The sequence below is a fragment of the Nomascus leucogenys genome, chromosome 17 (genome assembly GCF_006542625.1).
Source record: "Nomascus leucogenys isolate Asia chromosome 17, Asia_NLE_v1, whole genome shotgun sequence".
Classification (NCBI taxonomy): domain Eukaryota; kingdom Metazoa; phylum Chordata; class Mammalia; order Primates; family Hylobatidae; genus Nomascus; species Nomascus leucogenys.
The window spans coordinates 58,022,492-58,036,820 of record NC_044397.1 but is presented as its reverse complement, the minus strand read 5'-3'; the positions used below and the strand labels follow the sequence as shown (position 1 = coordinate 58,036,820).

General features: G+C 52.3%; 1 protein-coding gene across 1 annotated transcript in view; it reads right to left on the bottom strand.

Annotated features, from left to right (window-relative positions):
• TNS3 (tensin 3) overlaps positions 1-14,093 on the bottom strand; it is a 307,228-nt gene extending 293,135 nt beyond the window's left edge. Inside the window, exon 1 of the mRNA XM_030796137.1 lies at positions 14,007-14,093. The gene's annotated coding sequence lies outside the window, so the exon portion shown is untranslated. The remainder of the gene's footprint in view (positions 1-14,006) is intronic.
• Between the last annotated feature and the right edge of the window lie 236 nt (positions 14,094-14,329).

Genomic DNA, 14,329 nt, shown 5'->3' with positions numbered 1-14,329 from the left:
GGATGCCCAACATCTTTATAAGAACAAAACCTGCATTTAAATATTACATAAGGGTCCAGGCGCAGTGGCTCACGCCTGTAATCCGAGCACTTTGCGAGGCCAAGGAGGGTGGATCACCTGGGGTCAGGAGTTCCAGACCAGCCTGGCCAACATGATGAAACTCCGTCTCTACTAAAAATAAAAACATTAGCCAGGTGTGGTGATGGGCACCTGTAATCCCCGCTACTCGGGAGGCTGAGGCAGGAGGACTGCTTCAACCAGGGAGGTGGAGGTTCCAGTGAGCCAAGATGGCACCACTGCACTCCAGCCTGGGCAACAGAGTGAGATTCCATCACAAACAAACATACATACATACATACATACATATTACACAGGGGCCAGGCGTGGTGGCTCACGTCTGTAATCCTAACACTTTGGGAGGCCAAGGTAGGTGGATCACCTGAGGTCATGAGTTCGAGACCAGCTTGGCCAACATAGGGAAACCTCGTCTCTACTAAAAATACAAAAATTAGCTGGGCGTGGTGATGGTCATCTGTAATCCCAGCTACTTGGGAGGCTGAGGCAGGAGAATCACTTGAACCCAGTAGGTGGAGGCTACAGTGAGCCGAGATCGTGCCACTGCACTGCAGCCTGGGTGACAGAGCAAGACTCTGTCTCAATAAAAAGAAAAAATAGGCCGGGCGCTGTGGCTCACGCTTGTAATCCCAGCACTTTGGTAGGCCGAGGCAGGCGGATCACCTGAGGTCAGGAGTTTGAGACCAGCCTGGCCAACGTGGTGAAACCCCCTCTCTACTAAAAATACAAAAATTAGCTGGCGTGGTGGCAGGCGCCTATAATCCCAAATACTTGGGAGGCTGAAGCAGGAGAATCACTTGAACCTGGGAGGTGGAGGTTGCAGTGAGCCAAGATCACGCCATTGCACTCCAGCCTGGGCGACAAGAGAGACTCTGTCTCAACAAAAAGAAAAAAATAAATACATATTACAGAAGAGATTACACAGTGCTGGTGGCTCTGCATCAAGACTGGAATCCATTTTGAGAGGAAGAAAAAGGAAATGATTCTTGCCATTTGGCAGTACGGATTTGAAGGAAGCAAACCCCACAACACACTCTGTTGAGAAAGAATATTCTTTTGTGCTGAAGTCACAGCTCCGTAGGTGCACCTCTTCTCAGGAAACCTGCATGGACTCCTGGGGACATTTGTCATCAACTTTCAATAACACAACGACTTGCAATGTGGCTATTTTCCAAGGAAATAACAGTAGGCTAGATTCTCAAGTCTGTAAGATGAGTTGTAAATGGTTCTCTTCTGCAAGTTAAAGGAATAATTTACAAAGCAAAACTCCAAGAATGAAAGTTGTGGCCCTAATAAAAACATGAACAAAACCCTAGGAAAATGTGCCAGTATTTCCCTCTCTCCTCGTAAGCAATCACTTCTAGAATGTTTTCATCTAGCTGTGGAACTTTCCCCTCCCATAGTGAAGTGTGCCCAGTGGGCACCGGATTGGGAGGCCAGCCCCTGGCTGTCCAGAGGATGGAATGGAGGCTCTGAGTGATGTCACATCTTGGCAAGTACACATAGCTAACTCTAAGATCCTTCTAAAGCTCTTATCATTTTTTTTCTTTTTTTTTTTTTCTAAGCAGCAGCAGCCTTCTTGCCCTTGGAGGAATTCAGATTTAATGAGGACAGAGAGATACAAACAAAAATTACACAACCCAATCCCACAGAATGTGAGCGGATGAAGGCCACGGATAACTGGGCCTCAGGCCAGGGGGCCGGGCCTCTGGTGGTCAGCGTCCCACCCGGACCACTCTGGAAGGGACATGGCCTGGGAAGGGCTCAGGAGGCCCACCGCTCCACTGCCTTCTCAGTCAGTCTGTCTTGGGGCCCCCAACATGGAGGAACTGGGGCCAATCAGAAAAACACTTCTTTTGGGGTCAGAGCTCTCAAAAGGGTGACCATCCACAGATGAAAGAAAAGGAGGCCGAGCGCTGTGGCTCACACTTGTAATCCCAGCACTTTGGGAGGCCGAGGCGGGCGGATCACGAGGTCAGGAGATCAAGACCACAGTGAAACTAAAAATACAAAAAAATTAGCCGGGCGTGGTGGCGGGTGCCTGTGGTCCCAGCTACTCGGAGAGGCTGAGGCAGGAGAATGGCGTGAACCTGGGAGGCGGAGCTTGCAGTGAGCCGAGATCGCGCCACTGCACTCCAGCCTGGGTGACAGAGCGAGACTCCATCTCAAAAAAAAAAAAAAAAAAGAAAAGGAATCGAAGGCTACCTGGTGTCCATTGGAGAGAACTTCGGGTACACGGTGTCAACAGCTACTCCTAACAGCTCAGTGAGGTCCGCACTATCAACCTAGTTTTCAGCACCACTTCAGAGAAGTTTGGGGACCATCCCAGGGCCACAAAGAGAACAAGTGGCAGGGACGAGAAAGGGTGCCACCTGGGTTCCTGCAAAGCCTGCTCCCTTTCCGCTTCATCCCCAGGGTAAACAGACAGGACAACGCAGCCACAGGCTGCACCCACGCTGGGGCCTTCCTCTTGTTTGCTCAAAGCCATCTGGCAGTATGGGAAACGGAAAAGCTGGTGTCCCCAGAGCTCAGAGCTGACAAGAGGCAGAACCATGCAGAAAAACCGGTGTGTAGAAATGAAAGGAGAGGCAGTACCTCCAGAGGGTCAAAGGGACTCTGGACAATAGCCATCACAGTTGGCCAAAAGTCTCTGTCAGCTCCTGCTCATTCGCTCAGCTCATCTTGGCATTGAAAACGGAAGCCGGGTCTGTCTGGAAATCAGCTGGAACATTTCTGGCTACAGAGCTGAACTCAGCACCAACAGCCCCCAGCTGGCCGCTCATCAAGAGTCCTGGTCACAGACTCACAGGCCAAGGTGGGCACTAAGCGGCCCAGTGCGTGTCTAGCCCTGTCAGCATGCCGCTGGCCACACAGCTGTGCTTGCCCCGTGCGTGGTGTCCCAGGGAACTATGCTTTGAAAGAACTAACCCAGTCTGTGAAGAGCTAGCCTGGCAGGAGCCACAGCACCTCCCACCCCTCTCGGCAGGGCCCACAGGTCCTGGCAGCCAGCCATCAGGGAGAGGAATGCAACTCCGCAGGGCATGACCACGCAGAGGGGCCACCTCACTGCTAGGTGTGAGACTGCATAGACCTCCCCATGGGCTCTGCACAGACAACCAGACACCCGACAAGCTGTAGCTGATGTGGAATGGGCATGTTCTAAAAGAAGCAGCACTGACAAACATCTTTTACTCACAAATAGCCCGGCAGCCGAGGGACCATTTGGAGTAAGGCCATCCCTCCAGGGCGTTCTGAGAAGTCACTGCAGTCATAAATGGGAAGGTGACACCCAGAGACCGGCAATGCCTAGGTCAGGATCCAGGTTTGGGAGACCCATTGGCGTGGTAGTCACACACACACTATGCTTCTCACGCCCACTGCTGCAAACACCTTCGTGGGAAGAGGAAAATGAATGATCAGGTGTTCTGTTATCCTCTGAGAAGAGTGAGCCTTTAAAAAGTGAATGAACAGGGCTGGGCGCGGTGGCTCACGCTTGTAATCCCAGCACTTTGGGAGGCCAAGGCGGGCGGATCACGAGGTCAGGAGATCAAGACCACGGTGAAACCCCGTCTCTACTAAAAATACAAAAAAAAAATTAGCCGGCCGTGGTGGCGGGCGCCTGTAGTCCCAGCTACTCGGGAGGCTGAGGCAGGAGAATGGCGTGAACCCGGGAGGCGGAGCTTGCAGTGAGCCGAGATCGCGCCACTGCACTCCAGCCTGGGTGACAGAGCCAGACTCCGTCTCAAAAAAAAAAAAAAAAAAAAAAAAAAAAAAAAAAAAAACAATAAAAAGTGAATGAACCGGGCCCGGCGCAGTGGCTCACGCTTGTAATCCCAGCACTTTGGGAGGCCGAGGGGGGCGGATCACGAGGTCAGGAGATCGAGACCACGGTGAAACCCCGTCTCTACTAAAAAATACAAAAAATTAGCCGGGTGTGGTGGCGGGCGCCCGTAGTCCCAGCTACTCGGAGAGGCTGAGGCAGGAGAATGGCGTGAACTCGGCAGGCGGAGCTTGCAGTGAGCCGAGATTGCGCCACTGCACTCCAGCCTGGGCGACAGAGCGAGACTCCATCTCAAAAAAAAAAAAAAAAGTGAATGAACACCATTCCAGTTGTCGCATTATCTCTACTAATACAAGCAAAATGCATTAAAAGCACACTATGCTCTCGATGACCTATGTTTTGGATTATTCCTATTTAATGGAGGTGGGGGTGGGGAGTTAAAGAGCAACACATGACTGGGCACAGTGGCTCATGCCTGTAATCCCAGCACTTTGGGAGGCCAAGGCGGGCAGATCGCCTGAGGTCAGGAGTTCGAGACCAGCCTGGCCAACATGGTGAAACACTGTCTCTACTAAAAATACAAAAATTAGCAGGGCGTGGTGGCACACGTCTATAGTCCCAGCAATGGAGGCTGAGGCAGAAGAATCATTTGAACCCGGGAGGGGGAGGTTGCAGTGAGCCGAGATTGTGCCACTGCACTCCAGCCTGGGCAACAGAGAAAAAAAAAAAAAGAGCAACACATAGCAACTCTGTGTGTTGCGGGTTACCCATCTCACTCAAATTTTTCATCAGAATAATCTGGTTACACCTGAATCCCTGCCAGTGGAAAATGAGAAAGGCCTCACAGGGATATGTGGGGAGTTGCCACCAGGGCTGCCCCAGAAATCAAGGGGCACGTGTGGCCCAGGCTGGGAAAACATTTCTCAAACCGTGTGGTCCCAATGCAGGTTGGATCTCCAGAGGTGGGGCCCACCCACCAGTCCTTCCCTGGAAAGAGACCACGGCCCCAAGGACTGGAGCCCAACCAAGTGACTTAACTATCATTATGCTAATATGCCCTTTGTTGAGGGCCCAGGAGCCAACACCCTGATACAAGCCAGCAGGGCAATGCCTTCACCCACCTCACGAGCAAGCCTATTCTTCCCTTATGGGCTGTGCTCTTGGAAATTTCTGTGCAGACTGTCTCCACCTCCCACCCTGGGGACACCCTGCCACCCTCCATGCTGTCTCCCACCAGCCCGCTAGGTCGGTGGGGCATTGGTCTCAAATCTACAAGCACCATGGAAAGTTGTCCAGGGCTTTGCCACAGTTCTCCTAGAGGGTGGAACACCCTACCTTGTGTCTTTGTATTCTTTTTTTTTTTTTTTTTGAGACGGAGTCTCGCTCTGTCGCCCAGGCTGGAGTGCAGTGGCTCAATCTCGGCTCACTGCAAGCTCCGCCTCCCGGGTTCACGCCATTCTCCTGCCTCAGCCTCTCTGAGTAGCTGGGACTACAGGCGCCCGCCACCACGCCCGGCTAATTTTTTTGTATTTTTAGTAGAGACGGGGTTTCACCGTGGTCTCAATCTCCTGACCTCGTGATCCACCTGCCTTGGCCTCCCAAAGTGCTGGGATTACAAGCGTGAGCCACCGCGCCTGGTCGTGTCTTTGTATTCTTCTTTGCCTTCTGCAAATCCCCTTTGCTACTCCAGAACACAGCAGGTGGCCCTGCCCAGGGCCTCTGCCCACGCTGCCCCTCCATCACAACGGGTCCTTCCTCAAAGTCGCCCAGGATTTAGTCCCTCACCTCCCCTAGCCCAGCATCCTCTTGGAAAGAAACACCAGTTGACCCCAGATAGAGCAACCCACCACCCGGTCTCCGGGCCTGCAGGCCTGCCCGGCCAGGGACTTCGAGTAATCCAGAGGAGAAACATTAGGATGAGTCTGCCTCCTCCTTGAGCCCCCAAATCCCACCAATTCTGCAAATGCCCACGTTGGAAAAGATGCTAGTAATTCTGGTTCAACATGTTCCAAGGAGGGGAAAACGACAGCCTGCTGTTGACATTCCTGACTTGGAATTGTGAACACATTCTTAGAGGGTAAAAATTAACCACCATCAGTTGGGGAAGGCATTATGGGGAGGGCATTATGGCTGCACTTCAAGGACTGATCACAAAAACCGCCTCACTCCAACTGCCCAGGGCCTGCATCGACGTTTAACAGAGCCAAACCAGAGCGAGCCCAGTTCTGGACTGTTCCCTCAGAAAAGCAGCCGAGGAAACCCTGAGTAATTGCACTCATAGATCATAGGCTCTGGCATGCGGTCCCCAGACTGAACCATTTATCCAAATTAAAACCATTCTCCAGAAACAAAATCAGACCCTTTTAATTGAAAATAAAACCAAGCAACCCCGAAGGCTCTTTTTTTTTTTTAAATGAAAGACATTCTTCCTGCTTTCTCATCCCATTAATCACAGAGTTTACACAATCTGTCAAAATAGCTCGGTAAGAAGTCTCCCTCTTCCTTTTCCTGCAGGCCTGGTTTTTACCCTGGGGGTAATAACCTAGCCATGTTTAAGGACAGCGGGTGGACATCATGAGAATCCAGCCAGCACCCCATGTCTCAACTGCAATTTGACCATATATACTAAGGAGCTCCAAAAAGCTTGTGTTCACCAAAAAAAAATGGAAAGCAGGGACTTATGCAATCATGTCCACAGCAGCATTATTCACAACAGCGGAAGAATAGAAGTAACTGAAGTGTATCAACAGATGAATGGATAAACAAAACATGCTATTCATAAAGACACACACGCACACACACACACACACACACACAGTATTATTCAGCCTTAAAAAGAGAGAAATTGTGACACTTGCTACAACGTGGATGAAACCTTGAGGACAGTATGCTAAGTGAAATAAACAAATCACAAAAAATGCAAATACTGTATGATTCCACTTGTATGAGGCACCCGATGTAGTCCGTTTCATAGGGACAGAAAGTAGAATGGTGGTTGCCAGGGACTGGGGGGAGGGGAACGTGGGGAGTGAGTTAGTGCTTAAGGGACACCGAGTTTCAGTTCTGCAAAATGGAAAGAGTTCTGGAGCTGGAGGGTGGTGATGGCTGCACAACAACGTGAAGGTACTTAATGTCGCATAACTGCGCAGTTAAAAGTGATTAAAATGACAAAGTTCATGTTATGCATGTTTTACCAAAGTTTAAAAAAAAAAGTTTGTATTCTTTGACGCCAGAGTCTGCTAGAAATCCTTTCAAGAACATGACTAGCTATGATCTGCCCAAAGACCTATGTGCAAGCATAACATGGGATGTAAATGATCAATGAACAAATAGTGAAGTCGAAATATCATGGTACATCCACATACCGGAGTACTATACTGTCATCAGCAGTCATATTTATGCAGAGCTATTTCTGGATTGGGAAATGCTTATACTGCCACATTGATTTTAAAATGCAGGATACAAAATAATACATATGGTATGATCTCAGCTTGGTAAATTAAAAAAGCACAGAAAACATATGGCACACAAGCAGGCTAAAATATGAACCTCTGTGGAGGTGATATTAGAAGGAATTTTTTCCTTTTTCCTTAGCATTTCTCTATCTTTTCCAAGTCTACAATGAGCACATATTACAAGAAAGCTATTTTGTAGAAAAATAGTCCAAAAGCAAATTAAGAAGCAAAGATATGGCCGGGCGCGGTGGCTCACGCCTGTAATCCCAGCACTTTGGGAGGCCGAGGCGGGTGGATCACGAGGTCAGGACATCGGGATCATCCTGGCTAACGTGGTGAAACCCCATCTCTACTAAAAATACAAAAAATTAGCCGGGCGTAGTGGAGGGCGCCTGTAGTCCCAGCTACTTGGGAGGCTGAGGCAGGAGAATGGCATGAACCCAGGAGGCGGAGCTTGCAGTGAGCCGAAATAAAAAATGTGCCTCCCTCCTGCATGCAAGACAAGAGAGAAATGCATTCTTCACCCATGTAGAGCCCTCCTGTCTCCCTTAGCACCTACCCAAGACATGCACACAGGCCCCCTTTCCTCCAGCCCTGTCTACCCGGCTCTGCAGGTCTTTCCAGAGGAGACAAACTGGAAACACCTGTCCCTGATCTTTGGAGAAAAACTCATCTCTATCACGCTGGCCTCCCCTGTGTCAACCACTTAGCACACAGCTCCCTCCCAGGGGATCAGATTAGCACCTCCAAGAATGAGGAAGTGGTTCTCCAGAAGGACCACAAGGTGCTTTTCAGGCCCCTAAGGCCATGGAAATTCAGCAGGACCAAAGTACACTGGGCCTGGAGCCCAGAAGGAGGAAACAAAACCCCACGTGGCTCCCACCCGAGCTCCGGAACCTGTGGAGGAACTATCCTGTGGACGAACGACAACCCCAGGCTGCAGGCGACGAATGACAAACACAGTCACAATAACCCCAGGACCTCCCAGGACAAAGGGCAGTTCTGCCCCAGGTTTGTGGGATGCCAGAGCCTGGCCTATGTCACTGCCTCCTGTGCGTACCTTTGATCTACCTCCCAAATGGCCAGTGATGAAAGGGGTAGGCGCCCAGAGACACCTCTAAGAAAGGTGATGGATTACAAGGTGGAGAAGAATGCCAGGACCAGGCCCCTTTGTTTGCAGAGCCAGCCCGGCGCTCCAAGGAGGAATGTGCACAGACCAGGATGCAGATGCCCCTGCTAATGGCCCAGTGTGCCCCAGGGCCCACTCTCCTGCCCGCCTGTCCTGCACAGCCAGATGTGGGCCTGTGCCTTTTATTGTGTGGCTCTAAGTGAGTGAAATGCTACACACTGCAGCTGTGTTCCAGGGTGATGGGGAGAGCGCGGATTCCTGAATCCTCCAGCGAGAAATAATCCAGGGCCTGGAGCAGAGCCCGGGCTCTCCTGTAAAAAAGAAAAGCAACTGCAGACGGCACTGAACGGCCTTGGCCAGACACTTCCCGAGGACTTTCTTGCTTTCATTATCGCCACGAGTGTATTCCAGTGTATTCAAAGCATCAACGAATTGGTCTCTACTTTTCAGGAGCAGTTTCATAAACTCTACACACAAGAGGTGCCACGTCACACGTGGCTGCCAAGACACAATGAAAGGAGGTGACACACTTTAGTCCACCTGGAGGTGTCCCCGGTGTCCTCAGGGGCATGGCCTGGCTAGGAGTGGCACTTGTAATCGTTAGCAAGGCACCCGTGTTCATCCTTCCTGGGTGCCGACAGGTTGCCGCTCGCTTGGGCAGCTGGAAGAAAGATTCCTAAAGATTCTTCTGATATCTTAGAAACAAAGCCAGGCCTGCAATGGGCGTATTAAGTGCTATTATCTTTCCCCAAAAGAGAAGAGGAAGAGGAAGGGCAGACAATCTAACATGAACCATAATTAGAGCTGAGGGAGGAAGGAAGAGTAAAGAAAGGCCCAGCCTTGGGGTCCGAGGAAGCAGCTGGGGCTGGCGCACTGGCCGAGGTAGACAGCAGGCACGCCGCAGCTCCTGAGCCTTGGCCTGGCCACTCCAGCAGGGGCTGGGCTGTGGGTGGGGACTGCACAAACCCCTCATCTTGGCAAGAACTCCAAGCATTGCTGACAGACCGGGATTTAGATCCAAGGCTCAGTATCCTCACAACACACACAAGTTACTTGAGCTCGCTAAGCCTCAGCGCTCTCTTCCAGAAAAGGGAGACCATCAGGATGGCATACATGCACGGTTCAGCAACGATCGGAGTAGGGACAGAAAGTGCCCAAGCCAGCTTGGGTACTTGAGTAGTAAAAGGAAGGGGGTCTTGTTAGCCGTGTTATTAGGCTGAGAGCTGGCGGGCTGTTTGCAGAGGACTCCCAGGGCTTCCTGCCCAGCACTGGGGTGGAGACAGGGACAGAGAGGTCTCTCCCCTGAGGGGTGGCTCTGAGGAGCACTTCCCTAGCTCTGGGAGCACCTCCCTCTGCCAGAGGGAATTTTCTAGATCACAGACATAGAATTCTTCAGCATAATCTTTCATTCGTTTTGCCCAGGAGACGAAAGAGTAGTAGACTACTGCCTTCCAAACAGACAAAAAAAAATCTGCTGGGCGCTGTGGCTCACACCTGTAATCCCAGACTTTGGGAGGCCGAGGCAGGTGGATCACCTGAGGTCAGGAGCTCGAGACCAGCCTGGCCAACAAGGCGAAACCCATCTCTACTAAAAATACAAAAATTAGCTGGGCGTGGTGGTATGCGCCTGTAATCCCAGCTACTTGGGAGGCTGAGGCAGAATTGCTTGAACCCAGGAGGCAGAGACTGCAGTGAGCTGAGATGGCTCGAGTGGACTCCAGCAAGACTCCATGTCAAAAAAAAAAAAAAAAAAAAAGAAGCAAGTAAGAATCCTCCCCTTCCCTGACACAGTGAGACAGTCTGAGGGACCCTAAATTGTGTGCAGTGCTTCAACCCCAAGTTGATGGCCCCCATCCTCAGTCACCCTCATTTTCACTGGCCTCCTCCCTCCTGTTTGGCAGAGGCAGCTCCCAGCAAGGGTAGGAGGCAACAGGTGAGGGATACCAGGTAGAGCTGCACCAGGTACATGGCGCAGCGGGGCTGGGGGGTGGTCAGAGGTGTGCCTAGAGGGCCACGGTGCTCCTAGAGTACACTGAGCAGGGCAGGAAATGCCGCCATGCAGACAATGGAGACACCCGAGGGACCCCAAGCTCAGCACTACATCCCACACTGCAGTGATGGACGTGCAGCAAACACATTCCTGAGTCACAGAGCACAAACAGAAAGCTCAAGAAACTTGGAGAGTCTAATTTTCTGCTTTTACGAGAAACGGACAGACATCAAGGAAACCACTGTTCCTGTCCCTGAGCTGCACCCGAAAAGCCCCACGGCAGGACATGGGCCTGCATCAGGATTCAACATACTCTAAGATTCAAAACGCCCTCTCAATCTAGGAGAATTTAGCCCTGCTCAGCAGCATTTTGGTGGCAGCGATTTTTCTTGTCTCGGCGTTTTAGAAGCAGCGAGGCAGCGTGGAAACGACACACCTGTGAACTGCAATCCCTGTGAAGATGAAGCCACTAAACAGGCCCTTCAATGTGGGGCCACAAAGAAAGAACTGTGTTCCATGTTGTGATGGTTTTTAATACTCTTGCTAACTGTGAGGAAGAGAGTAACTAAGTTAACCAACTACCTACTAAATGAACCAACTACCTACTAAATGAACCAACTAACCAGCATCCCTTATTCTAAATCAATAAGGATAGCAGCAGAGGATTCTAGGTAGTCGAGACTGGCTCTAGGTCATTCCAGGTATGGCTTGCAGGGTTTAGCTGATCCCCCAATGTTTTCTGGGGTCCTACAGGAAGGACCCGGGGGTCCCAGGGTCAACTCACCTCCTGGAGAGCTTCAGACGCCCAGACCCACCCTTCCTGTGGCAGCCCCTGCTGCATGGAGCAAACCCACCAGACCCACCTGCAAGACAGGAGGCCCCTCCCTGGGAAATCTATGGGGGCTGCTGTGAGGAAGCCTCAAAGCCTCAATTCTAAGTGTGCTGCTGAGGCACTCAGCAAATGTCTCTGGCCTCCTAGTAAGTGGCAGGGATCTAAACAATGATTTCTGCCCTCAGGAAGGTGGAAAGTTCCTCTCCCTTGCAAGTTCATACACAGGGACACAGGAAGGGAACAAGAGGCTTCCCCTGAACAGGGGTGGTTTACAACAGGCTGATCTTAGGAAAGGAATGGGGCACATAGAGTCAGAGGACTGGGCTCATTCAGATCCCTAACTGTTCCCGGACTTTAGGAATTTACTTGGTGTTTTACTCATCTGTAAAATGGGTCCTTGTGTAGAGTCCTAAACAGATATAAGCTGAGACTGCCACATGGTAGGTCAGCCCTTCCACTCACTGTTCTTGCAATACTGCCTCCTCCTCAGGTCTCTGCTATCCCCTTCAGCAACACCTCCTGCAGTGGAGGAACATACTTTGACACCCCCTCTCCTGCCCTTTATTTCCAGAGTGACATTTGCAAACAGCTCCCTTTCAAAACATTAGGTGCCAAACAGACACTTTGTAAAAAAAAAAAAAAATCAATTTGCATTCAGGAATAAGTAGTACAGCTCGCTTTCAAAACATTAGGTGCTAAAGAGATACTTCGTAAAAAAAAAAAACAATCAATTTGCATTCAGGAATAAGTAGTGCCCCGGGGCTACTAGTTTTTCTATCTTGGTAGTTTTTAAAGAAATAATACAGCTGAGTTGCTGATAGCTATGGCAGCCTCAGCTGAGGAATTGCTGTCTGGACATGCATTAGAATTCAGTCGACAGTCAGACGCGCAGCAGCAGCCAGGAGCAGGGCTCTGGGACCCCACAGTCCTGTCCCAGAATCCCAGGCTGCACTACGGCCATGTTTCATTTCATCTCAGCCAAGTTACCTAGCCTTCCTTTGCTTCAGTTTACTCGTTTGTAAAATGGGGTAATCATAATCCCAACTGCCTCCAAGGATTGTAATTTGGGTGAAATGAAATGAATGCATGCAAAGCATTTAGCACAGGCAAACAGTCAATCAGCGTGCCTGTTACTTTCTCTTCGGGGTCACCATTACTATTCCTAAGGTCAGGAGTCTGGCTTGCTGCCAGTTCCTCCTGTCAACTCCCTGTGTACACACCCCCCCACCCCCTGTGCTGCCACACCCCCACCAGGACCCAGTGCACCTCCATCTCTGGGTAATGGCCTTGCCCCTCCACCCTCAAGCTGCAGCAACTCCCCACCCCCTCCCTGGCCCTCAAGGCCTCAGCACAGAAAGGCCTTTCTTAATACTTGTTGATTGATTTGCAAATATAACCTCACAGGCCCCAAAGAGAGAAGAACCAGAATCACCAGAACAAGAAAACCTCATTCAAAAGGGAAAGCATAAAAGCACTTTAAAAAATTAATATGCACAGACCAAAGCCTCAAGAAAATCTAAAATGTCAAAGGGTTGGTTAGTTCAGAAGAGCTATGCAATATTTATACAATGAGTTCTGCATTCATACTTCTCAGTATATTTTCAGAGTCCTCCATCATCATGCATTCAAGTAGTGAAAAAAATGGGGGGAAAGCCATCCCGGAAGATCAAAGTGTATGAATGGGCCCCAAAGAAGCCTGGGGGCTTCCCAGGGGGTTGTGACCACCCTCAATAGTGCTCTCTGCTGGCCCCACACCCTGATGGCGCTTTGAGTTTTTCAACCACGTGGGAGTCCAGGTCACCTGCTGACACGTCTGGAGAATGCCAGAGGAACGCCTGAGTCTCTTCCCGCCACAGACACTCAAATCACTCCAAGCGAAAGACCCCGGACTCACATGTCAGGCCGTTGCACAGCACCGACACAGAGACCCCTGGGACGTCCGAGACCCTCCCTCCTCCTGCTTGTCAGCGACAGCTCCCGCGTGCCAGGAGACACATGCCACACAGCTGGCCCCCAGCCTGGGACAGCACCCTCCACCCCAGAACATCCCCCCGCCCGGAGGTCCCGTCCTTCAGGGAAAAAAAGGACGCGCGAAAGGACCCCTTGCCTCCCACCCACCAAAGGGAAAGGGAAAGGGAAAGAGACGCACTGGAGAGTTTGCCTAGAAAAAGTAGAAGGGTCTTGAGCCTGCCCATTGAAGCCCTTGGCTGCGCTCTCCACCTGGAGTCTCGAGACGGAGTTGTAGGGAGCAAAGTCCGCTCGGTCCCGACAGCGACTGCGACATAGCTGCTCCGGTCTCTGCCCGCAGTCCAGGGCGCCCGGGCGCCACGGGTCCCACTCGAGTGGTCCTGCGCCCTAGCCGTGTCCCCAAACCCGGCCAGTCAGCGCCCCCGTCGCCGGACTCCGGCGGAGCTGGCCCGCGCCCCAGCCCCTGTCCTGGGACTCCTGCCGAGCCCCCGCCCCCCATGCGCCCCAAGCCCCGTACCCGCGCGCACCAAACCCCTTAACCGTGCGCCCCCAACCGGGTCCCGGCGCTCCCTAACCTGGGTTCTCCCGTGACCCCATCCCCGCGCCCTGAGCTCCCTTCCCCCGCGCTCCCCGAACTCCGTCCCCGCGCCCCAGCTCCAGATCCCTTTGCTCCCCAAGCCTCGTTCCTGCGCCCGGACCGCGAAAGCCCGCGCCGGGCCCGAAACAAAGAGGACGGCGGCGCGTGGCCGCGTTTCCTCCTTCCCCGGCCCCAGTACCTGGGGGAGCCTGCGGCGCGGTCCGGCGGGGCGATGGCCGCAGCGAGGCTGGGCTCCGAGTAGCGCGCGGGCGGGCCCGTCCTCCTGGCTGGCGGCCGGCGCCCGCGGCAGGGCCCCCTCGAGGCGGCGCGGGCAATCGCCACGGCCGGCCCCCGCGCCCGCGCCCGCGCCCCGAGCCTGGCGGGTCACCTGGCCTCATCACCCTAACAATGCAGCGCGCCTCCAGGCGCCGGTCACCCGTGCCCCCCGCCCTGCCGAGGTGTGCCCTGGGACCTTCCTTCGCTGGCCGCAGAGGGGACCTGGAATTATCAGACCCATTGAGC